The 26,048-nt window shown below is 36.9% G+C and overlaps 1 non-coding gene and 1 pseudogene across 1 annotated transcript; both read left to right on the top strand.

Moving 5' to 3' along the window:
* The first annotated feature begins 4,666 nt into the window (after positions 1-4,666).
* Positions 4,667-5,652, top strand: LOC101090874 (annotated as a pseudogene).
* A 7,568-nt stretch (positions 5,653-13,220) lies between these two features.
* LOC111561226 lies at positions 13,221-13,299 on the top strand. The gene has a single exon (XR_002743581.1). It is a non-coding gene; the product is annotated as a small nucleolar RNA U2-19 (small nucleolar RNA).
* The last annotated feature ends 12,749 nt before the right edge of the window (positions 13,300-26,048 follow it).

Genomic DNA, 26,048 nt, shown 5'->3' with positions numbered 1-26,048 from the left:
CTTGAATTCACCAACTGCGAGATCATGACCTGAGCCAAAGTTGGACACTTAACTGACTGAGCTACCCAGGCGCCCCAAAATATACGAACTTTTATAATTATTTTTTCAGTACAGATTTTTCATTTTATCCCACTGTGATCAAAGAATGCAATATGTATGACACCAGTCCTTTGAAATTTGTTCAGACTTCCTTTATAGCCCAATATATGGTTACAAATATTATCAAAAGTATTCCACTTGAAAGAACAGGTATTCTGCAGTTTTTCTGTGGAGTGTTCTGTATATGTCCATTGAATCAAGCATATTAATTTGTTTCGTTCAAGTTTTCAACAATCTTGTTAACTTTGCTTTTTTGTGTGCTTGATGTAACACTGAGAAATAGCTGTTGAAATCTCTCATTATAATTGTGGAATTTGATTCTAACTCCCTGTTGTTCCTGGTGATTTGATCCTTTTATCATCTCTAGTGATCCTCTTTAATTGCTTTTTGCTTTAAAATCTCACATTTTCTGATATTAATAGATTTATACTAGCTTTATTTCACTCAGTATTTACCTAATATATATTTTCTACTACTTTATTTTCAATTTTTCTATATTCTTATTTTTTAGCTGTATCTTTTGTGAAGACTGAAAAACATCTGTAGACATTCATCAAAACATCTGTTTCATTACTATGAAACAGGTGTTCCTCAGCAATATTTGGCAATAATGGCTTGTGATTAAAAATGCTTCTTCCTTCATGATAGTTTTGTTGTTGTTGTTGTTGTTAAGTTTTGGAAATGGTACAATACAGGGAAGATTAGTAGCTGGAGGGAAGGAAGTTATTGAGTTATTATAACCCAATGGAGAAAAAAAATATGTAAGAAATAAAGAAAATTCAAGCTGCGGGAATGATCTTCAGACGACATCAGATCCTACGTGAGAGATGTTAGGATAAAAGAAAAGAAGAAGTTATGGTTTTATAATCTATAAGAAAGAGGAGAAAAAGAAAAAAAAGAAAGAAAGAAGAGGGTTTAAATCATGTAATTTAAAGCTGGAACCAGTATAACACCCAAGACCTGGCCTAAAAGGATCTGAAATGCCCAAGAAAAGGACTGAAAAGGACCACTGAAAGGATATAAATATCATCCATAATTTAAAAAGACTTAAGGATCAAGTTATGAGTATGATTTTGATGAGAACCTGTATTTGCATATCTATGTATAATCTCTATCCTGAGATTTTTGTATTCTAAAGGGCTTATTGTGTATGCTATGTACGGGTCAACTATGATTCATGATTCTCCTTCCCAAACCTTCTCTTCCTCCAGTATTCCTTATTTAAATAAATGACATCCACCCATTTCCTTAAGCCAGAAATCTGGAAGTCATCCTTGATTCATCTTTCCCTCACAATCAAATCCTATTGATTTTGTCTTTTAAATATCTTTTGAATCAGTCCACTTTTTCCTCTTGCTCTTTGCCAACTCCCTAATTCATTTCCTCCGATTGTCTTCTGTTTACCCACATGTATTATTTGTGGGCCATCCTCTCCTCCATTCTTCACATAGTGCCTAGAATGATCTTTTAAAAATGCAAGTGATTATGTTACTTCCCTGTTTAAACAGAAAACAGAAAACAAAAATCCTCAATGGCTTCCCATTACTCTCAGAATAAAGACCAAACAATAAAGACTCCAAGATCTGGATTTTGTCTCTCTACATTGTAGCATGTTGGCTTTCCTTTCAGTACCTCAAAATCTATCAGTGCTGTTCCTTCTGCCTAAATCACTTTCCCCTATACTCTTTACTTAGCCAACTCCTCAGTTTTCTTGTTTTAGCTTTGATGTCTCTAAAACCCAATCTGATCTAAAATAGGTTACCTAATCCCCTGCTGAAAACTCCCATAGCACCCCGTACTACTTTTGCATAAACTCAGTGCATTTGTAACTACTTATAGTGATGGTCTCCCTTCCTCTATTATCGGTTCCATGAGAATTGGAACTGTTTTATCCTTCTTTGTATCTCCAGTCCCTAGCTGACACACGGTAAGATCTTAATATTTGGTAAATGACCAACTCACTAAAAGAATGAATGAATAAATGATGATTGAGCACAGAATGCGTGCTAGGTAGGACAGAGCAGTGTAAAGTACCTCTAGTAATTAGGTAGAAATATAAGGAAATTCTCCCTTCAGAGGAGGATTAGCAATTAACATGGGCACATTGTTTCAAGAACACCATGAATGGTTGTATTATTATTCTTTATTTTTCCCTTTGCTCAAGTTTCTGCTGAGAAGAACGAGGCTCATGAAATTGGTATACTCAAAACATACCAATAAAATGGTGAAGGAGGGTAATGTGTGTCTCTATTTTTTCAGATGAGGGAATTGAGGTTCAGACATCAAAATTATTGGTTTATGGCCTAAAAATAGTTTGGTAACCTGTGAATTATGATGGTGCCATGGTTTCTGTGTTTGACAATGAGAAATGGCCACTTTTCGGAAACTGTTTTAATGATTAGATAAGGCCTATGATTAGACAGTCTGATACCGAAAAAATAATCATTCTGAATCTTAAAAATATTTCTAATTTAATGTCAGCATAATGTAGTAATCCTTCCTTCCTAAGGTAATGATATTCTCAAAACAGATTCTGCCTCATATAAAATAGATAACTAGAGTGAACTAAATTATGAAAACAAAACTTTTTATGCATATTTCCAAGTTATCTCTGTCATGGAAGTACAATTTGTAATCTCTTTTCTCTGGCCACAGCTTTTCCAACATAGCTTCCCAACAGTGTCATGCATTTTCTTCTAAACATCATGTTCTAACTGTGTGACTAACACTGACAAATTTGTCTGTAACAAACGTCTTCCTTGACCAGCCTGTCACCACTTCCCCTAAATACAGGGTGGTTCTAAATGAGTGATCCTTCAGATACACTCCTCATTGGTATCTGGGCGTTACCTCACAATCTGGCCAAATAACTTTTATAAAGTTCAGTAAACTCTTTGGGCTGAACAAGGCTGATTTCATTTTTTGCTTCAACCATAATCATCTAATTGTTCAGACTCTGGGTCATCTTAAGGAAAAAGTGACAGAAGTTACTCAAAATGTTTGTGCAATGTAGCCTAGTTGTATGGCAACAGAAAGTAAATCACTGAAAAAACAAATTTTTTTAGTGAAAGAATCATGCTAAGTATGTGACTAAGAAATGTCTCTATTCAAACTGTATTTCACATCCAGCCAATTACTTGAAAAAATACTTAAAGTATTTTACTTTTTAATGTCTATTTATTTTTGAGAGAGAGAGACAGAGCATGAGCAGGGAAGGGGCAGAGAGAGAGACACATACACACAGAATCTGAAGCAGGCTCCAGGCTCTGAGCTGTCAGCACAGAGCCTGATGCGGGCTCAAACCCATCAACTGCAAGATCATGACCTGAGCTAAAGTTGGAAGTTTAACCAGCTGAGCCACCCAGGTGCCCCAATACTCAAAGTATTTTTAAACCAGTTCTCTAATACTCCAAACTTTTAAATTGCTTGTGGATATATTTTGTGTGGCTTATTTATTAACTTTTTTCATTCTCGACACAGCAAAATGCGTTGAGAGTTATTAACAATTGAGATATTTTTAAAAAGTCATCACTAAGTTTTACTTCTCAATCTGTAACTTTTATAGGGAATTTACTATATGTCTAATCACTTTAAAGGGAATGATAGGAGGGATAAAAAGTAAGATACAATTAAAAGTTTAACAAGTAATTGGAAACATAAGACTAACACACAACACAATTATGCAGTGAGAAACAGCAATAATCAAGTGCTGGATTGTATGGCAGTTAGTGAGGCTACATAGAAACAAGTTAAAGCTTTGTTTCTAAGGAGGTAAACTGGTAAACCTTTATTTTTTTTTAAGAAATTGACAATATTTATTATATTTTTTATCTGACTTTTCCAAAATGTGGCTATAAAATCTGATTATCAGCTTTATAATGAGCTTTACTTTTCATTTTTAATTATTTTCATAATTTTAAACATATACAAAATTTTAAACATATGCAAAAATAGGAAAACGCATCTTCATGTTCACATCACCAAGCCACATGTATAGTTTTATTTTCTTAGGATGGTCTCTCCATAAAGATATTCACAAGATATTTCTCACACCTTTCAGAATTTAACTCAAATCACCTCACAAAGACCTTCAGTGACCACTCTAATTAAAACTGTACCACCCAAACTCCCTCTGCCTCTTCCCTTTCTTTTTTCTTGCCGTAACATTTATCACCTTCTAACATATTATACTTAAAAAATATTTTATTTCTTATCTGTTTGCAACCCAATAAATTTCATGAAGACAGGGTTTATTAAATGTCTTCTTCATTCCCATTACCCAAAACAAGGCCTACTACAAAGAAGTGCTCAATAAATAGTCAACGAATTAATACATATTGACATGGGGAGATGTTCATGATATATATTAAAAAAAAAAAAAAACAAAAAAAGAACTGGGGAATCTACACCTTCCCAGCCAGTGGTAGCAACTGCAGAACTGCAGTAGACCATCTGTCTAGACAAGACAGTTGAGGAGAAGGGAGCAATTGGAAGGGGGGCGGGGGGGGGGGCTAGCTTGGCGTGCACTCCAGACCTCAGGAACGTTATTGTGCGTTGAACGGCTGATTTTGGAAGACTATTGCCCAGAAGAAAAGTTGTTTGGTTTCACAAGCCAAAGATGTACCAAAGTATAGACGGCTGCTGTATTTGCAGAGCTAAGTCCTCCAGTTCTCGATTCACCGACAGTAAACGCTATGAAAAGGACTTCCAGAGCTGTTTTGGGTTGCATGAGACTTGTTCAGGAGACATCTGTAATGCCTGTGTCCTGCTTGTGAAAAGACGGAAGAAATTGCCAGCAGGATTAAAAAAAATAAAAATAAAAACTGGAATCATGTGGTAGATGCAAGGGCAGGACCCAGTCTGAAGACAACACTGAAACCAAAGAAAGTGAAAACTCTATCTGGAAACTGGATAAAAAGCAACCAGATCAGTAAACTACAGAAGGAATTTAAATGTCACAATTCTGATGCTCACAGTACCACCTCAAGTGCCTTTCCAGCTCAGTCTCCTTGTTACAGTAACAAGTCAGATGGTGGCTCAGATACAGAGATGGCTTCTGGCTCTAACAGAACACCAGTTTTTTTCCTTTTTAGGTCTCACATACTGGAAAAGACAGAAAATACGTTGCAGGATTATCTATAACGGCCGTTTTGGAGAAGTTCTCATTGACACACATCTATTCAAGCCTTGCTGCAGCAATAAGAAAGCAGCTGCTGAGAAGCCGGAGGAGCAGGGGCCAGAGCCTCTGCCCATCGCCACTCAGGAGTGGTGACTGAGATTTAGGTAGAAGGGGAACAAAAAAACAATTTAAATTTTGGAAAGAAAACAAAGCAACAAAACCCTCCTATTTTTAACTTGGATACCTGCTATTCTGCCAAAAGACACTTTCTAGAATAGTTTTGAATGGGTTGTTATTTCTCCTCCAGTTCCACAAACTCTGAAGCCAGTGTCTAGCTTACTAAAAGAAAAAAAGTATACATAATATTTAAGATGTTGAGTATTTCATAGGAAAGCTGAATGATGCTGTAAAGTGCTCTTTAAGTCTTTTTTTTTTTTAATCCCCTTTTAACGAATGAAACTAGGGGAATTACAGAGGACAGAGATGGGATTTGTTGTATGATAAACATATGTAGTTTTAGTCTTTCTATATTGAGAAGCAGTGGTTGGGGCATTTTTAAGATGACTGGCTGTGCTTGTTTTCCTTCATGATAATAAATTTGTCATAACTCAGTAACACGGACTTGCCCCAAGAGGTAGTTGTTAATAATTTAAGGTCTTGCCAAGGTTCTGATGATTCAAACCTGTACTACTGAATATTAAGCAGGACAAAGCTCTCTGGTGCAAATACCTTGAAGGAGTAATTTCTAAACATACAGAGAGGTAACTTGAGTGTATATGTTGCATCCTCTGTCACCTCCCTCCGTATTGATTTTTGATAAAGATTTTAATCGATATTGAAACTTCTAAAGCAGAATCAAAACTCCTCTGGGGAATTGTCAAGTTTTAGGATGAGGAATCCTAAATAAAGAGTACCAAAGCATTACCGCACGGTAGAGATCACATTCTATTAAAAATGTTAAAGGGGCGCCTGGGTGGCGCAGTCAGTTAAGCATCCGACTTGAGCCAGGTCACGATCTCTCAGTCCGTGAGTTGGAGCCCGGCGTCAGGCTCTGGGCTGATGGCTCAGAGCCTGGAGCCTGTTTCCGATTCTGTGTCTCCCTCTCTCTCTGCCCCTCCCCCGTTCATGCTCTGTCTCTCTCTGTCCCAAAAATAAATAAACGTTGAAAAAAAAATGTTAAATTATCTAAAAAAAAAAATGTGCAAATCTTCAGGATGGCACACACAAAAAACAAAGGTTAATGCTTCTTGGGGCACATTTCTTAGAGGGCTTGCCTAGTGTGTAAATAATTGCCTTTGTGTTACACGACTGGTGACTTCATTGAAAATCTGCATAATTCAGTTTTAGCTCTGGATTACTTCAGTTGACCTCTGTGAAAGTTTTGTCTGTGTAGAGTGGTTATTTGATTTTAACCTGTTAGGGTTTGGGTTTTTTGTTTTGTTTTGTTTTGTTTTTCCGCTCTATATTAAAGTAAAATTCTAAAAGAAAAGAGGTGTGTGTTAATGCTGAGTGGGCTGGTTTAGGTTTGACTTCTTTCAGTCAGGCTTTGTGAACATTGAGATGTCAGATGATGCATCCTGAAGATGGAGCTCTTCAATTCCAAAATCTTCATTTGAAGGCTTTTTACTTGAACCCAAACCAAAGTACTCTCAGTGCCTCTTTCCTAAACGTTCAGGAATAACCTATCACCGGTTCAGACTTTTCATAATCAGGGAGGATCATTTGCCTACCCTATAACAACCTGACTCAGTGCTTATTTTTTTTTTACACTTAATGTATTTTTTTATCTTTTATTTTTTTAATTTTTTTATTTTTTAAAATTTATATCCAAAGTAGTTAGCATATAGTGCAACAATGATTTCAGGGGTAGATTCCTTAGTGCCCTTTACCCATTTAGCCCACCCCCGCTCCCACAACCCCTCCAGCAACCCTCAGTTTGTTCTCCATATTTACGAGTCTCTTATGTTTTGTCCCCCTCCCTGTTTTTATATTATTTTTATTTCCTTTCCCTTATGTTCATCTGTTTCGTCTCTTAAAGTCCTCAGATGAGTGAAGTCATATGATTTTTGTCTTTCTCTGACTAATTTCACTTAGCATAATACCCTCCAGTTCCATCCACGTAGTTGCAAATGGCAAGATTTCATTCTTTTTGATTGCCAAGTAATACTCCGTTATATATATATACCACATCTTCTTTATCCATTCATCCATCGATGGAAATTTGGGCTCTTGCCATACTTTGGCTATTGTTGATAGTGTTGCTATAAACATGGGGGTGCATGTGTCCCTTTGAAACAGCACACCTGTATCCCGTGGATAACTGCCTAGTAGTGCAATTGCTGGGTCATAGGGTAGTTCTATTTTTAATTTTTTGAGGAACCTCCATACTGTTTTCCAGATTGGCTGTACCAGCTTGCATTCCCACCAACACTGAAAAAGAGATCCTCTTTCTCAGCATCCTTGCCAACATCTGTTGTTGCCTGAGTTGTTAATGTTAGCCATTCTGACAGGGGTGAGGTGGTATCTCATTGTGGTCTTGATTTGTATTTCCCTGATGATGAGTGATGTTGAGCATTTTTTCATGTGTTGGTTGGCCATCTGGATGCACTTCCTTGAAGAAGTGTCTGTTCATGTCTTTTGCCCATTTCTTCGCTGGATTATTTGTTTTTTGGGTGTTGAGTTTGATAAGTTCTTTATAGATTCTGGATACTAACCCTTTATCTGATATGTCATTTGCAAATATCTTCTCCCATTCTGTCGGTTGCCTTTTAGTTTTGCTGATTATTTCCTTCGCTTTTAATAAAAATCAGAAGCTTTTTATTTTGATGAGGTCCCAGTAGTTCATTTTTGCTTTTGTTTCCCTTGTCTCCAGAGACGTATTGAGTAAGAAGTTGCTGTGGCCAAGATCAAAGAAGTTTTTGCCTGCTTTCTCCTCGAGTATTCTGATGGCTTCCTGTCTTACATTTAGGTCTTTCATCAATTTTGAGTTTACTTTTGTGTGTGGTGTAAGAAAGTGGCTCAGGTTCATTCTTCTGCATGTCACTGTCCAGTTTTCCCAGTACCACTTGAAGAGACGGTCTTTATTCCATTGGATATTCTTTCCTGCTTTGTCAAAGATTAGTTGGCCATACGTTTGTGGGCTCATTTCTGGGTTCTCTATTCTGTTCCATTGATCTGAGTGTCCGTTCTTGTGCCAGCAGTGCTTATTTTTAAAACTGGATTTTAAAAATTAGTATAAATAACAGTAAGGAGTGAACCACTTTTTATGGGCACCCTATAGTTTTATAGTTCTTAATCCAAACCTAAAATTTTATATTTCTTCCTTATGGCAAAAACTACAAGCCACCATATGCACAGATTACACCGTGAGTTGGGTTGGCTCTCTCATAGCCTCTGAGGTAAATTACAAGAGTCCCAGCCATTATCATCTTCCTCCTATTGTTTCAAAATGTTGGTTTTTTTTTTTTTTTGTACATTTTGGCTACAGTATTGGTGTTAGAATATACCATAACATGGATCATCTCTACCTCTGTATTTATTTATCTATTACTAGACCTCAACCAAGGCCTTCTTTTTCCCCTTCCACCTCTTTGCCTGTAGGATGTACTGTATGTAGTCATGCACTTTGTATTAATATATTAGAAATCTACCAATCTGTTTTGTACTTTTTATACTGTTGGATAACTATAATCAAAACTTTTACTAGGGTATTGAATAAATTTAGTCTATGAAATAAAAAAAAAAAAACCTGCAACACAGTTTGGATAATATTATGCCATACTGGGGAGTAGGGGGAGAAATGGCCTTGCCACACGTTGTAGCACTCACCAAAATATTCTGCACTCCCCTTTCACATGTCACACCTGACTTGCAGCAGGGCAGAGCCATGGTTACTAGTTATGACTAATAAATTGTAAATGGAAGTAGAGTATGTCAATTATGGGCTGAGGCAGTAAAAAATCCATGTGTGATTTTATAGTCTCTTTATGGTGACTAAAAGCACAACGTATTACAGAGTGTGGCCACAACATGGTCGAACCTCCATTAGCCGGGGCCCCTGACTGACTACACGGAGAAAACACCCTGCTAATCTGTGTAAGAAATGCAGCATTAGCAAGAAATTTTTGTTGTGTTAAGCCACTGAGATTTGGATGGATTGTTTGTTATTGCAATATAATCTAGCTTATCTTGACCAATACACATACACAAACTAGCATTTATCAAGCACTTACTATACGCTAGTAATTATGCTGAACACTTTTCATCTTATCTATTAAACCCTCACAAAACCTTGTAAGACAGTACTATTATGCTGAAATGAGGAAACTGAGGCAGTGTGAGGACAAATAACTTGTCCAAGGTGGCCAGCTAAATGGAAAAGCTGGAAATGGAACCCAGCCAGTCTGGATGAAGATCTACCAAACTATTAACATAATATTATTAACAGGAATATTAACATAATCCTTGAGAGCAGGATTATGGGGAATGGTCACTCTTTGTTCTGTGTTTCTGTAATGTTACAGATTTTAAATTTTTTTTTCAACGTTTTTATTTTATTTTTGGGACAGAGAGAGACAGAGCATGAATGGGGGAGGGGCAGAGAGAGAGGGAGACACAGAATCGGAAGCAGGCTCCAGGCTCCGAGCCATCAGCCCAGAGCCTGACGCGGGGCTCGAACTCACGGACTGAGAGATCGTGACCTGGCTCAAGTCGGACGCTTAACCGACTGCGCCACCCAGGCGCCCCTGTAATGTTACAGATTTTAAAACAACCATTCATTACCTTTGCAGTAAGCAATAAACAAATAAATGGGTACACAAACTATATGTTAGATACTTAAAGACTGAATTCAGAGATGGAAGTCAAGTGACACTGGAGAATGGTATAATCAAGGAATGCCTAAAAATGACTCTCTGCCACCCATAGCCATACCTAGTTTTATAGGTGAATTCCAGCAAGTAAGGTGAATCATAATATATTTCACAATAAAATTGGCTTAGTTTCTGCGCAGGGGCAGGAGGAGATACCCATATATATTTTAACTTTCAGCAAGGAATGAGTCAATAAAATAGGCTGTGCCAACAGCAGGATGAATGTTGTGGTTCTAGGAATGTCTTCCAGTATTTAAGAGCACTCTTCAAAAGAAAAGTAATTATAATAAAACAATTCTTTATACCTAAAAGTGGCCTCATTAAATGCACATTTTAAATGTTCCATTCAATCATATTTAAACAAAATATATATGGCATAATATATTATAATAAAGTGTACATGTGCTTATTCTGGCTGCCCTGGATCTGATTTTGAAAATTCAACAATGTCTGACTCTGGACAGGAGGAAACTGAAAGACCAAAATACAGTTTCCCCAGACTCTGGGCAGCTGGCTGTTCTTGGCTGCCTAGCCTCACTTGGCCTCTATTGTTTTTTGAGCCTGGTTGGTTCTCCAGCCTTCCCATTGATTCTATAAACTAACAATCCTTCCACAGTTGGTTTCTATTGCTTGGAAGCAGGAAGCTGACTACCAAGCAGTAGATATAGGCAACTGTATAATGTGAAGACACAGCACCTACGAAAAAATGAGCCACTTTTGAAGGTCTGAACATGACATATGTTGTTATCTATAACATGTTAATAAATACACTTCACAGTTCGATTAGATTTGAGATGTTTTACATACAACCACATTTCTCCTAGGTTTGATCCTTTGCTTCCCTTCCAGGAATTGCTGTCATATCCGAGTGTCCCTAACTCCACACATAAATAGCCCTGTGCTTTATCACCAGTCATGTTTCTTTTATAACATCACACTTTCAAAAAAGTGTCATTATGTAACATGATCTACTCAACAGTAAAAATGCTATAAAGTTTTGGTTTAACATTATAAAAAATAAATTACTGAACTATCTTATTAGGTTAAGTTTAAAAGTCTATAAAATATAACACAGCCTCACCTATAACAAAATGAAAACCACCTGAGTTTCATTTGTCTTATGGAAATAATAATGCCTGTCTTATCTCCCAGTATTAACATAAGGATCAAATAATCTATGAACATTAATATGTTTAAGGTATGTACCATATTTCATCAAATCTTAAGATACATCTACTCTAAGACCTATCATTAGTTTATATACCACAAAAAAAGAAACAATACGGCCAATTAAAAACTATAACACATACTTTCTTAACACTTAGAAATTCTATTTCAAAACCTAGCAAAAGAGACATTTATGTAAGCAGACATAGATTGTTATATATAATTCTTGTGCAAATATTACAAGAAAAATATGAATGAAATAAATGGGTTAAGGTATTCTTAACAGTTTTCATTGAACCCAACACTCCCAAATCATTTCTCAACTCAATCACTGATAGCATGTTTTCCCACATAATATCATGATCTTTGCCAGCAGAAACATTGATGATATAGAATTTCTTATAAGAATCCACAAACTGTTTTTCTGGTTCAAGACAATGACAAAAGAGAACCTTAAAGTCACCTCCTTTCACAGACACACCGAATCTTCAGCTACATACAGAACAATCCCCTCTGAAAGAAATCTAGAAACTAGCTGAGTGACTCTTACACATCAGGCAAGTGAGAAAAAACTCCCACTGAAATGAGTAGGAAAGCCTCAGACACAATCTTATCCCTGGAGCAGCAACACACAACTAGGAGGGAGCTCACAACTCCCAGCTTCTCTCTGAGGAGAGAAGGGCTTGGACACCAGAGCTGGCACCACAACTTTTAAGACTTCTACCTGAGAAATGGACTCACAAAACATCTAGCTCTGAAAGCCAACAGGGACTTACATCCACGAGATCCACAGTCTATAGTGACCTAATAGTTCTTACAGGATTTGTATGGACTCACCATGGCTTGGCCCTCAGAGCCCAGCGCAGAGGGAGCAGACTGAATCATGCCCAGTTTCCCCACGAAAGAAGCTATTGCTTACCTTTAAAGTTTTGGCTTGAGGGGCAGGTTTCTAATTTAAAACACTTCTAGAGGCGAACTGCAATATTCTCCAGAAACCACAGAGACTGGTAGGGACATCTTCCTGTTCTCCCTCTGCCTCACTCCAGGTAGGTCATCAGTATATCCCAAAAAGGAGCTCGTCCACATGTCTGGTGCCCCAGTTTTTGCAGCTGCTCCCAGAGGAAGCCCTCTAATGGGGCTTATGTTTGCAGGTACCACAAGACTGTAAGAGAGAAACCATTCTTAAGGAGGTATCCATCCCTCACTGCACACTGCAGAGGCAGCAGATTGACACGCAACCTTTTTGTGAAAGAGGCCTATTAGTTTATCTCTCAATAGCTGTGACCTGTGGGGCAGGCTTCTATCATAACGCACATCTAGAGGCCCATTGCCATCCTCTCCAGAAACCAGGAACGCCAGCAGGCACCATCTTTGTGCTCTCCCTTTGTCCCACTCCACGTTACCAACGTCTTTGAGAAAGGAGCTTATGCATAACGGGTGCCACCCTGGCTTTTGTGGCTGCCCCCCAGAGGACACATCTCTTGATAACCTGGCACTGGTAGCCAGTGGGACTCGTGTTCATGGATTCAGTGGGTTGGTAGCAAAAAAAGAAACAATTCTTAACTGTCTATCCCCCTCAGGGCTTGATGTGCAGAGGGAGCAGACAGAAACACACATCTCCCAGTCTGCCCCTGAAGGAGGTATATTTACATACGTAATTTAATTTTTTTTTTTTTTTGAGAGTGAGAGAGCATGAGCAGGGGAGGGGCAAAGAGAGAGGGAGAGAGAGAATCTTTTTTTTTTTTTTAATGTTTATTTATTTATTTTCAGAGATGGGGGGAAGAGCAGAGAGAGGGAGAACAAGAATCTTGAGCAGGCCCTGCACTGTCAGTGTGGAGCCCAATGCAGGGTCGACCCACAAACCATGAGATCATGACCTGAGCCGAAATCAGCAGTCTGACGCTTAAATGAATGAGCCACCCAGGTGCTCCAAGAGGTATATTTACATACTTTAAAAAGAAGTGGCTCAATGATGAAAATACCCAAATCTGAGTATCAGAGGCCTTCCAATCTACCTGATGCATGATCTTTGTAGTTCTGAGAAGCAAAAGTAATTTAAAACAATAAGGGCTTATGTCTAGAGTTAGGAATGCATGTGTGTGTGGATGTGTGTTCATAAAAGTGACAGTAAAATAGTGAGAACTTGGTGATGGATGAGTAAGATATGTGTGGGGGTAATTATGTATGTGTATGAAAGACTAATCAGCTCTAATCAATGATGAAAAGGTTTTAATACAGACCTTTATAACTACAAGGGTCTAACTACACTTTCTCTGAGCTCAAAATGAAAAATTTTTTAAAGAAAGTTAAAAAGATGCTCCCTGAGTGTCTGCTTCTAATCTGTCTGCATTTAGTGCTGACTGAGATCTTCCCCTTTGGGACAATGAGAAATATTGGCACACCCTCAACTACTGGAAGCCACTAAGAACATAGAAGGCCATTTGGACAACCACAAAATTTTGAGAGAAAACCACAAGGAAGTCAGGATTGAATAATAAGGTTCATTGCCTAAATGAGACCACCCCTTCAAGACCGAGAAACGTGGTTGTTTTATCTAATGCACAGAAAATCAACAGAAAGAGTCAAGAAAAATGAATAGAGGAATATGTTCCAAACAAAACAACAAACTAAAACCTCAGAAAAATTCCTTAATGAAAGAGAGATAAGTGATTTACCTGACAAGAAGTTCAAAACAATGGTCATAAAGACCACTTGCTGAGGTCAGGAAAACAATGCATGAACAATGCATGAACAAAGTGAGAATTTCAACAGGAGATGAAAAATATAAGAAAGTACCAAACAGAAGTCACATACCTGAAGAATTTAATAATTGAACTGAAAAATTCAATAGAAGGTTTTTTTTTTTTTACATTTATTTATTTTTGAGAGACAAAGAGAGACAGAGCACAAGTGGGGGAGGAACAGAAATAGAAGGAGACACAGAATCTGAGATGTCAGGCTCTGAAATGTCAGTACAGAGCCCGATGCGGGGCTTGAACTCACAAACTGTGAGATCGTGACCTGAGCCAAAGTCTGATGCTTGACCGACTAAGCCACCCAGGTGCCCCTCAATAGAAAGTTTTAATAGCAGATGGAGTGAAAGAAAAAATCAGCACACTCTAAGATAGGGCAGTAGAATTCATCCAAAAAGAGGAGCAAAAAGAAAAATGAAATAGGTTAAGGGACTAATAGGACAACATCAAGAGGCCCAACATTATAGGGGTCCCAGAAGGAGAAGAGAAAGGGGCAGAAAAAAGTCTTTAAAGAAGTAATGGCTGAAAGCTTCCCTAACCTGAGAAAGGAAACAGACATCCAGATCCAGGAAGTTCGAAAGAAGATGAATTCAAAGAGATCCACACCAAGACACAGTATAATTAAATTATCAAAAGTTAAAGAGAAAGACAAAATATTAAAAACAGCAAGAGAAAGACAACTTGTTATGTATAAGGAAACACCCATAAGACTATCAACAAATTTTTTCAACAAATTCTTGCAAGTCAGAAAGGAGTGGCATGATATATTCGCCGAGCTGAAAGAAAAAACCTGCCAACCAAAAATACTCTACCTGGCAAAAAAAATCCTTCAAAATTGAAGGAAAGAAAAAGAGTTTTCCAGACAAGCAAAAGCTGGAGGAGTTCAGCACCATTACACCGAATCCACAAGAAATGTTAAAGGAATTTCTTTAAGCTGAAATGAAAGGGGGCTAATTAGTAACAGGAAAACATATAAGAGTATAAATTTCATTGGTAAAGGTAAATATATGGTTAAGTTCACAATAATTTAATGTAATGGTGGTAGGTTAATCATTTATAAAACTAGTATGAAGGTTAAAAGACAAAAGTAGTGAAAAATAACTATAATTACAATAATTTGTTAATGGATACACAGACTAAAAATATAAATTGTTAAATCAAAAACATAAAAGGGGGGCAGTAAAAATGTAGAGCTTTATAATTAAGTTGGACTTAAGAGTGGTTCTCAACTTGAGGCTCTTGTGTAGCTCACTCAATTAGGCATCCAACTTCAGGTCAGGTCATGATTTCACTGTTGGTTTGTGGGTACAAGCCCTGCATTGGGCTCTGTGCTGACAGCTCAGAGCCTGGAGCCTGCTTTGAATTCTGAGTCTCTCTCTCTCTCTCTCTCTCTCTCTCTCTCTACTCTTCCCCGGCTTGTGTTCTCTTTCTGTCTCTCAAAAATAAATAAATATTTAAAAAAAAATTTAAGTTATTATCAACTTAAAATAGACAGTTATAAATATGTTTTATGTAAGCCATGCTGTAACCACAAAGCAAAACCTATACTAGATTCATAAAAGATAAAGGAAAAGGAATCTAAGCATACCAATACAGAAAATCAGCCAATCACAAACGAAGAGAACATAAGAAAAAGGAACAAAGGAATTAGAAAACGATGAACACAATGGCAGGAAGTCCATACCTGTCAATAATTACTTTAAACGTAAATGGACTAAATTCTCCTATTAAAAGACACAGAGTGGCTGAAGAGATTTTAAATAAATAAATATCCCAACTATATGCTGCCTATAAGAGACTCATTTCAACTTTGAGAACACACGCAGGGAAGGGAAGGTATGGGAAAAGACAGTGTATGCAAATGGAAATCAAATGACAGCTAAAGTAGCTATACTTGTATAAGGAAAAAATAGACTTTAAGACAAACCTGTAATAAGAGACAAATAAGTTAATTACATAGGGGCACCTGGGTGGCTCAACTGGTTAAGCATCTGACTTCAGCTCAGGTCATGATCTTGTGGTTCATGAGTTCGAGCCCTGCTTTGGGCTCTGTGCTGACAGCTCAGAGCCTGGCGCCTGCTTTGGATTCTGTGTCTCCCTCTCTCTCTCTGGCCCTCCCCTGCTATCTCTTTCACAAAAATAAATAGACATTAAAAAAAATTTTTTATGATTTTTATGATTAAAAAATTTTCTAATGATAAAGGGGTCAATCCAGTAAGATGACGGAACATTTGTAAATTTACATACACCCAACACAGAAGCACCTAAATATATAAAGCAAATATTAACAGACTAAGAGGAGAAATAAACAGCAATCCAATAATAGTAGGAGACTGCAATACCTCACTGTCATCATTGGATAGATCATCCAGACAGAAAATCAATAAAGAAACATAGGACTTAAACAACATGTTAGACCAGGTGGTCTTAACAGACATTTATAGAACATTCCATCCAAAAGCAGCAGAATAAACATTTTTCCCAAGCACACATGAGACATTCTCCAGGGTAGATCACAAAGTAAATCTTAATAAATTTAAAAGACTGAAATAATATCAAGCATTTTTTCCCAAACACAATGGTATGAAACTAGAAAAAAATTACAAGAAGAAAACTGGAAAACTGACAAGTTATGTGGATATTAAACAACATGCTACCAAACAACCAATAGGTCAAAAAAGAAATAAAAATAGAAATCAAATTTTGAGACAAATGACAATGAGAATATAACATACCAAAATCTATAGGATGCAGCAAAAGTAGTTTTAAGAGGGAAGTTCACAGTGATAAATACCTATATTAAGAAATAAGAAAGATCTCAAATAAACCACCCAACTTTATACCTTATGAAACTAAAAAAAGAATTAAGCCCTAAGTTAGTAGAGGGAAGGAACTAACAAATATCAGAGCAGAAATAAATGAAGCAGAGACTAAAAAAATCAGTAGAAAAGATCAATGAAACCAAGAGCTGGTGTTTGAAAAGATAAACATTTAGCTAGACTCACCAAGGAAAAAACAGAGAGAAAACTCAAAATAAAATCAGATATTAAAGAGATGTCACAATTGACACAATGGAAATACAAATAAGAGAGTATTATGAACAACTTCATACCAACAAACTAGACAATGTAGAAGAAATGAATACATTCCTACAAACATACAACCTACAAAGACTGAATCATGAAAAAAGAGAAAATCTGAACAGACTAATTACTAGTAAGGAGGTTGAATCAGTAATCAGAAACCGCCAAGAAACAAAAGTCCAGATGGCTTCCCTGGTGAATTCTATCAAATGTTTAAAGAATTAATACAAATCCTTCTCAAACTCTTCCAAAAAATTGAAGAGGGGGGAACACTTCCAAACTTATTTTACGAGGCCAGCATTGAATATCAAAACCAGATAAAGGCACTAAAACAAAAGGAAAATACAGACTAATATCCCTGATGAACACAGATGTAAAAATCCTCAACAAAATATTAGCAAACTGAATTCAACAATACATTAAAAGGATGCAACAAAAGCATTTGACAAAACACAACATCCATTCATGATAAAAACTCTCAACAGAGTACAGAGAGAAAATACCTAAACATACTAAAGACAATATACAATGAGCCCACAGCTAACATCATACTCAATTGTGAAAAACTGAAAGCTTTTCTTATAAGATCAGGAACAAGACAAGGATGTCTACCCTCACCACTTTTATTTAAAATAGTACTGGGAGTCCTAGCTAGAGCAATGATGCAAGATAAAGTAATAAAAAGCATCCAAATCAGAAAGTAAACTGTCTCTACATGCAGATGACATGATACTATATATAGAAAACCCTAAAAACTTGACCAAAAAAAAAACCTCATTAAAATAATAAGTTGTAGGATACAAAATCAATATACAAAAATGAGTTGAGTCTCTATACACTAATAACAAACTATCTGAAAGAGAAATTAAGAATACAGTTCCATTTACAATTGTTTCAAAAGAATAAAATGCCTACTCTAAGACATTGATGAAATAAATTGAAGTCACAAATGGAAAGATATTCCATGCTCACGGACTAGAAGAATTAATATTGTTAAAATGTCCATTCTACCCAAAGTAATCTACAGATTCAATGCAATCCTTATCAAAATTCCAATGGCATTTTTTCACAGAAATGGAAAAAACAATTCTAAAATTTGTAACAGAACCACAAAAGATCCCAAATAGCCAAAGCAACTCTGAGAAAGAGGAACAATTCTGCGGGCATCACACTTCCTGATTTCAAACTATATTACAAAGCTATGATAACGAAAACGGTATGGTATTGGCATAAACACAGCCACATAAATCAGTGAAATAGAACAGAGCCCAGAAATAAACCCATGCATATATGGTCAATTTATGACAAAGGAGCCAAGAATATACAATAAGTAAGGAATAACATAGCAGAGGAAAGGGCTCAATAAATGACATGTGAAACATGCTTGACAGTATTAACAGCAGGATGAAAGAGGCAGAAGAACAAAATAGTGACCTAGAAAACAGAGTAATGGAAGCTAATCAAGCTGAACAAAAGAAAGAGAAAAGAATAATGCAAAATGAGAATAGACTTAGGGAACTCAGTGATTCCATCAAATTTAATAACATTCACATTAGAGGAGTACCAGAAGAAGAAGAGAGAGAAAAGGGGGGCAGAAAATTTATTTGAAGAAATAATAGCTGAAAACTGTCCTAACCTGGGAAAGGAAATACATATATAGATCCAGGAGGCACAAAGATATACCAGGAGGCACAGAGAACCCTCAACGAAATTAACAAAAGCAGATCCACACCAAATCATATTATAATTAAAGTGGCAAAATATACTGATAAAGAAAAAATTATTAAAGCAGAAAGACAAAAGGAGATAGTTACATACAAGGGAAACCCCACAGGCTATCAGAGGACTTTGCAGCAGACACCTTCCAAGCCACAAGAGAGTGGCATGTTTTATTCAACATGCTGGGGAAAAAATAATCTGCAAGGCTATCATTCAGAAGAGAGAGAGAGAGAGAGAGATTCCCAAACAAAAATTAAAGGAGTTCATGATGAGTAAAGCAGCCCAGCAAGAACTATTAAAGACACTCTTCAAGCAGAGACCAAAAGTGACAGTACAAAGGTAAGAAACACAAACACAGTAAAAATGAATATTTTTATAAAATATCAGTCAAGGTACTCACAAAATAAACAGATGTAATATATGACACCATATACCTAAAACGTAGGGAGAAGAGGAGTAAGAATGGGTTCAAACTTAAATGACCATCAACTTAATGTAGACTGCTATATACAAAAGAGGTTATATACAAACCTAATGGTAATCATATGTCAAAAGCCACTAAAATATACAAAGAATAAAGAGAAAGAAATCCAAATGTATCACAAACAAACAGTAAACCAGGAAAAAGAGAAAGACCAGAAAGGATCAGAGAAAATCTTCAGAAACAGCCATAAAACAAGAAATAAAATGGCAATAAATACATATCTATCAATAATTACTTCAAATGTAAATGGACTAAATGCTCCACTCAAAAGACATACAGTGACAGATGGATAAAAAAACAAGACTCATCCATATACTGCCTACAAGAGACTCATTTTAGTCCTAAAGACACCTGCAAATTCAAAGTGAGGGGATGGAGAAACATCTAACATGCAAACAGATGTCAAAAGAAAGCCAGTGTAGCAATACTTATATCAGACAAACTAGACTTTAAAACAAACACAATAACAAGAGACAAAGAAGGACACTATATAATAATAAAGGGGACAATCCTACAGGAAGATATGACAATTGTAAATATTTATGCACCCAACACAGAGCACCCATATACATAAAACTGTTAATAACAAACATAAAGGAACTAATCTGATAATAACACAATAATGGTAGGGGACGTTAACACCCTACTTACATCAATGGACAGATCATCTAAACAGAAAATCAATAAGGAAACAATGGCTTTGAATCACACAATGGAACAGAATATTCCATCCTAAAACTCCAGAATACACATTCTTTTCAAGTGCACATAGAACATTCTCCAGAACAGATCACACAATAGCCCACAAAACAAGCTTCAACGATTTCAAAAAGATTAAAATCATACCATGCATCTTTTCTGACCATAATGAATAGAAGTCAACCACAAGAAAATATCTGGAAGGCCACAAATACATGGAGGTTAAATAACATGCTACTAAACAATGAATGCATCAACCAGAAAAAAAGCAGAAATTAAAAAGTACATGGATACTGGGGCCCCTGGATGGCTCAGTCGGTTGAGCATCCAACTTCAGCTCAGGTCATGATTTCATGGCTCATGAGTTCAAGCCTGACATCAGGCTCTGCGCTGATAGCTCAGAGCCTGGAGTCTGCTTTGGATTCTGTGTCCCTCTTTCACTGTGCCCCCCCTTGCCCATGCTCCTTCTCTCCCTCTCTCTCTCTCTGTCTCTGTCTCTCTCTCTCTCTCTGTCTCTCTCTCAAGAATAAATAAAACATTAAAAAAAATTTAAAACAAGGTACATGGATACAAAAATGAATACACAATGGGCCATAACCCTTGGGATGCAGCAAAAGCAATTCTAAGAGGGAAGTTTACATGTCAACAAACTAGACATCTAGAAGAAATAAATAAATTCCCCAAAACCTCCCAATATGTAATGAGGAAGAAATAGGAAATTTGAACAGACCAGTTTCCATCAATGAAGTTAAATCAGTAATCAAAAAACTCCCAACAAAAAAAAGTTCAGGACCAGATGGCTTCAAATCCTACCAAATATTTATTTATTTATTTATTTATTTATTTATTTATTTATTTGTTTGTTTGTTTGTTTATTTATTTATTATCATATTTATTTTTTCCAACTGTCCCTACAAGAGGTTTTATGTATTCTATTTTACAGAAGAGGAACCTGAGACTCAGAGAGGCAAGATAACTTTTCCAGGGTTGCTCAAGTTACAGTTAGAATTATAAGTCAGATCTAGATACCTAGGCAAAGCATCAGCTTTTTTAATTATTATTTTTTTAAATATGAAATTTATTGTCAAATTCGTTTCCATAAAACACCCAGTGCTCATCCCAACAGGTGCGCTCAATACCCATCACCCACCCTCCCCTCCCTCCACCATCAACCCTGTTTTTTCTGTTTTGTTTTGTTTTTTAATTTTTTTTAACGTTTATTTATTTTTGAGACAGAGAGAGACAGAGCATGAATGGAGGAGGGTCAGAGAGAGGGAGACACAGAATCTGAAACAGGCTCCAGGCTCTGAGCTGTCAGCACAAAGCCAGACGGGGGGGCTCGAATCACGGACCACGAGGTCATGACCTGAGTCGAGTCGGCCCCTTAACCGACTGAGCCACCCAGGCGCCCCTGTTCTCAGTTTTTAAGGGTCTCTTATGTTTTGGCTCCCTCCCTCTCTAACCTTTTTTTTTCCTTACCCTCCCTCATGGTCTTCTGTTAAGTTTCTCAGGATCCACATAAGAGTAAAAACATACGGTATCTGTCTTTCTCTGTATGACTTATTTCACTTAGCGTAACACTCTCCAGCTCCATCCGCGTTGCTACAAAAGTCCACATTTCATTCTTTCTCATTGCCATGTAGTATCCCATTGTGTATATAAACCACAATTTCTTTATCCATTCATCAGTTGATGGACATTTAGGCTCTTTCCATAATTTGGTTATTGTTGAGACTGCTGCTATAAACATTGGGATACAAGTGCCCCTATGCATCAGTACTCCTGTATCCCTTGGGTAAATTCCTAGCAGTGCTACTGCTGGGTCATAGGGTAGGTCTATTTTTAATTTTTTGAGGAACCTCCACACTGTTTTCCAGAGCGGCTGCACCGTTTGCATTCCCACCAACAGTGCAAGAGGGTTCCCATTTCTCCACAACCTCACCAGCATCTGATTTGTTCATTTTAGCCACTCTGACTGGCGTGAGGTAGTATCTCAGTGTGGTTTTGATTTGTATTTCCCTGATGAGGAGCGACGTTGAGTACTTTTCATGTGCCTGTTGGCCATCTGGATGTCTTCTTTAGAGAAGTGTCTATTCATTTTTCTATTCATATTCAGTTTACTGCCCATTTCTTCACTGGATTATTTGTTTTTCAGGTGTGGAGTTTGGTGAACTCTTTATAGATTTTGGATACTAGCCCTTTGTCCAATATGTCATTTGCAAATATCTTTTCTCATTCTGTTGGTTGCCTTTTAGTTTTGTTAACTGTTTCCTTTGCAGTGCAGAAGCTTTTTATCTTCATGAGATCCCAATAGTTCATTTTTGCTTTTAATTCCCTTGCCTTTGGGGATGTGTCAAGTAAGAAATTGCTATAGCTGAGGTCAGAGAGGTTTTTTTCCTGCTTTCTCATCTAGGGTTTTGATGATTTCCTGTCTCACATTCAGGTCCTTTATCCATTTTGAGTTCATTTTTGTGAATGGTGTAAGAAAGTGGTCTAGTTTCATGCTTCTGCATGTTGCTGTCCAGTTCTCCCAGCACCATTTGTTAAAGAGACTGTCTTTTTTCCATTGGATATTCTACCTGCTTTGTCACTGATTAGTTGGCCATACTTTTGTGGGTCTAATTCTGGGTTTCTATTCTATTCCATTGGTCTATGTATCTGTTTTCATGCCAATACCATGCTGTCTTGATGATGACAGCTTTGTAGTAGAGGCTAAAGTCTGGGATTGTGAAGCTTTCTGCTTTGGTCTTCTTCTTCAATATTTCTTTGGCTATTTGGGGCCTTTTGTGCTTCCATACAAATTTTAGGATTGCTTGTTCTAGCTTCAAGAAGACTGCTGGTGCCATTTTGATTGGGATTGCATTGAATGTGTAGATAGCTTTGGGTAGTATTGACATTTTAACAATATTTATTCTTCCAACCCATGAGCATGGAATGTTTTTCCATTTCTTTATATCTTCTTCAATTTCCTTCATAAGCTTTCTATAGTTTTCAGCATACAGATCTTTTACATCTTTGGTTAGACTTATTCCTAGGTATTTTATGCTTCTTGGTGCAATTGTGAATGGGATCAGTTTCTTTATTTGTCTTTCTGTTGCTTCATTATTAGTGTATAAGAATGCAACTGATTTCTGTACATTGATTTTGTATCCTGAGACTTTGCTGAATTCATGTATCAGTTCCAGCAGACTTTTGGTGGAGTCTATAGGGTTTTCCATGTATAATATCATGTCATCTGCAAAAAGTGAAAGCTTAACTTCATCTTTACCAATTTTGATGCCTTTGATTTCCTTTTGTTGTCTGATTGCAGATGCTAGAACTTCCAACACTATATTAAACAACAGCGTTGGGAGTGGACATCCCTGTCCTGTTTCTGATCTCAGGGAAAAAGCTCTCAGTTTTTCCCCATTGAGTATGATGTTAGCTGTGGGCTTTTCATAAATGGATTTTATGATGTTTAAGTATGTTCCTTCTATCCCAACTTTCTCGAGGGTTTTTATTAAGAAAGGATGCTGAATTTTGTCAAATGCTTTTTCTGCATCAATTGACAGGATCATATGGTTCTTTTCTTTTATTAATGTGTTGTATCACATTGATTGATTTGCAAATGTTGAACCAGCCCTGCATCCCAGGAATGAATCCCCCTTAATCATGGTGAATAATTCTTTTTATATGCTGTTGAATTCGATTTGCTAGTATCTTCTTGAGAATTTTTGCATCCATATTCATCAGGGATATTGGCCTGTAGTTCTCTTTTTTTACTGGGTCTCTGTCTGGTTTAGAAATCAACGTAATACTGGCTTCATAGAATGAGTCTGGAAGTTTTCCTTCCCTTTCTATTTTTGGAATAGCTTGAGAAGGATAGGTATTATCTCTGCATTAAACGTCTGGTAGAACTCCGCTGGGAAGCCATCTGGTCTGGACTCTTATTTGTTGGGAGATTTTTGATAACTGATTCAATTTCCTCACTGGTTATGGGTCTGTTCAAGCTTTCTATTTCCTCCTGATTGAGTTTTGGAAGTGTGTGGGTATTTAGGAATTTGTCCATTTCTTCCAGGTTGTCCAGTTTGTTGGCATATAATTTTTCATAGTATTCCCTGATAATTGCTGTATTTCTGAGGGATTGGTTGTAATAATTCCATTTTAATTCATGATTTTATCTATTTGGGTCATCTCCTTTTTCTTTTTGAGAAGCCTGGCTAGAGGTTTATCAATTTTGTTTATTTTTTCAAATCCCAACTCTTGGTTTCATTGATCTGCTCTACAGTTTTTTTAGATTCTGTATTGTTTGTTTCTGCTCTGATCTTTATTATTTCTCTTCTTCTGCTGGGTTTGGGTGTCTTTGCTTTTCTGCTTCTATTTCCTTTAGGTGTGCTGTTAGATTTTGTATTTGGGATATTTCTTGTTTCTTGAGATAGGCCTGGATTGCAATGTATTTTCCTCTCAGGACTGCCTTTGCTGCATCCCAAAGCATTTGGATTGTTGTATTTTCATTTTCATTTGTTTCCATATATTGTTTAATTTCTTCTCTAATTGCCTGGTGGACCCATTCATTCTTTAGTAGGGTGTTCTTTAACCTCCATGCTTTTGGAGGTTTTCCAGACTTTTTCCTGTGGTTGATTTCAAGCTTCATGGCACTGTGGTCTGAAAGTATGCATGGTATGATCTCAATTCTTGTATACTTATGAAGGGCTGTTTTGTGACCCAGTATGTGATCTATCTTGGAGAATGTTCCATGTGCACTCGAGAAGAAAGTGGGATGCAGAGTTCTAAATACATCTGTCAAGTCCATCTGATACAATGTATTATTCAGGGCCCTTGTTTCTTTATTGATCCTGTGTCTAGATGATCTAGCCATTATTGCAAGTGGGGTATTAAAGTTCCCTGAAGTTACCACATTTTTATCAATAAGATTGCTTATGTTTGTGATTATGTTTTATATTTGGGTGCCTCTGAATTTGGTGGCTAGACATTTATAATTGTTAGTTTTTTCTGATGGATAGATTCTGTAATTATTATATAATGCCCTTCTTCATCTCTTGTTACAACCTTTAATTTAAAGTCTAGTTTGTCTGATATAGTATGGCTACTCCAGCTTTCTTTTGACTTCCAGTAGCATGATAGATAGTTCTCCATCCCCTCACTTTCAATCTGAAGGTGTCCTCAGGTCTAAAGTGAGTGTCTTGTAGACCGCAAATAGATGGGTCTTGTTTTTTTTTTTTTTTTTATCCATTCTGATACCCTATGTCTTTTGGTTGGAGCATTTAGCCCATTTACATTTAGTGTTATTATTGAAAGATATGGGTTTAAAGTCATTGTGATGTCTGTAAGTTTCATGCTTGTAGTGATGTCTCTGGTACTTTGTGGTCCTTGCAACATTTCACTCACAGAATCTCCCTTAGGATCTCTTGTAGGGCTGGTTTAGTGGTGATTAATTTCTTCAGTTTTTGTTTGTTTGGGAACACCTTTATATCTCCTTCTCTTCTGAATGACAGACTTGCTGGATAAAGGATTCTCAGCTGCATATTTTTTCTGTTCATCACATTGAAGATTTCCTGCCATTCCTTTCTGGCCTGCCAAGTTTCAGTAGATAGGTCTGTCACTAGTCTTATCAGTCTCCCTTTATATAGAGTTAGAGTATGTTTATCCCTAGCTGCTTTCAGAATTTTCTCTTTATGCTTGTATTTTGCCAGTTTCACTATGATGTGTCATGCAGAAGATCAATTCAAGTTACGTGTGAAGGGAGTTCTCCGTGCCTCTTGGATTTCAATGCCGTTTTCCTTCCCCAGATCAGGGAAGTTCTCAGCTATGATTGGTACAAGTACACCTTCAGCCCCTTTCTCTCTCTCTTCCTCTTCTGGAATTCCTATCACACGGATATTGTTGTGTTTGATTGCATCACTTAGTTCCCTAATTCTCCCCTTATACTCCTGGATTTTTTTTATCTCTCTTTTTCTCAGCTTCCTCTTTTTCCATAATTTTATCTTCTAATTCACCTATTCTCTCCTCTGCCTTTTCAATGTGACCTGTGGTCACCTCCATTTTATTTTGCAC

Source organism: Felis catus, chromosome B3, assembly GCF_018350175.1.
Source record: "Felis catus isolate Fca126 chromosome B3, F.catus_Fca126_mat1.0, whole genome shotgun sequence".
Classification (NCBI taxonomy): domain Eukaryota; kingdom Metazoa; phylum Chordata; class Mammalia; order Carnivora; family Felidae; genus Felis; species Felis catus.
The sequence above is the reverse complement of the archived record's forward strand: the minus strand, read 5'-3'. Positions and strand labels throughout refer to the sequence as shown.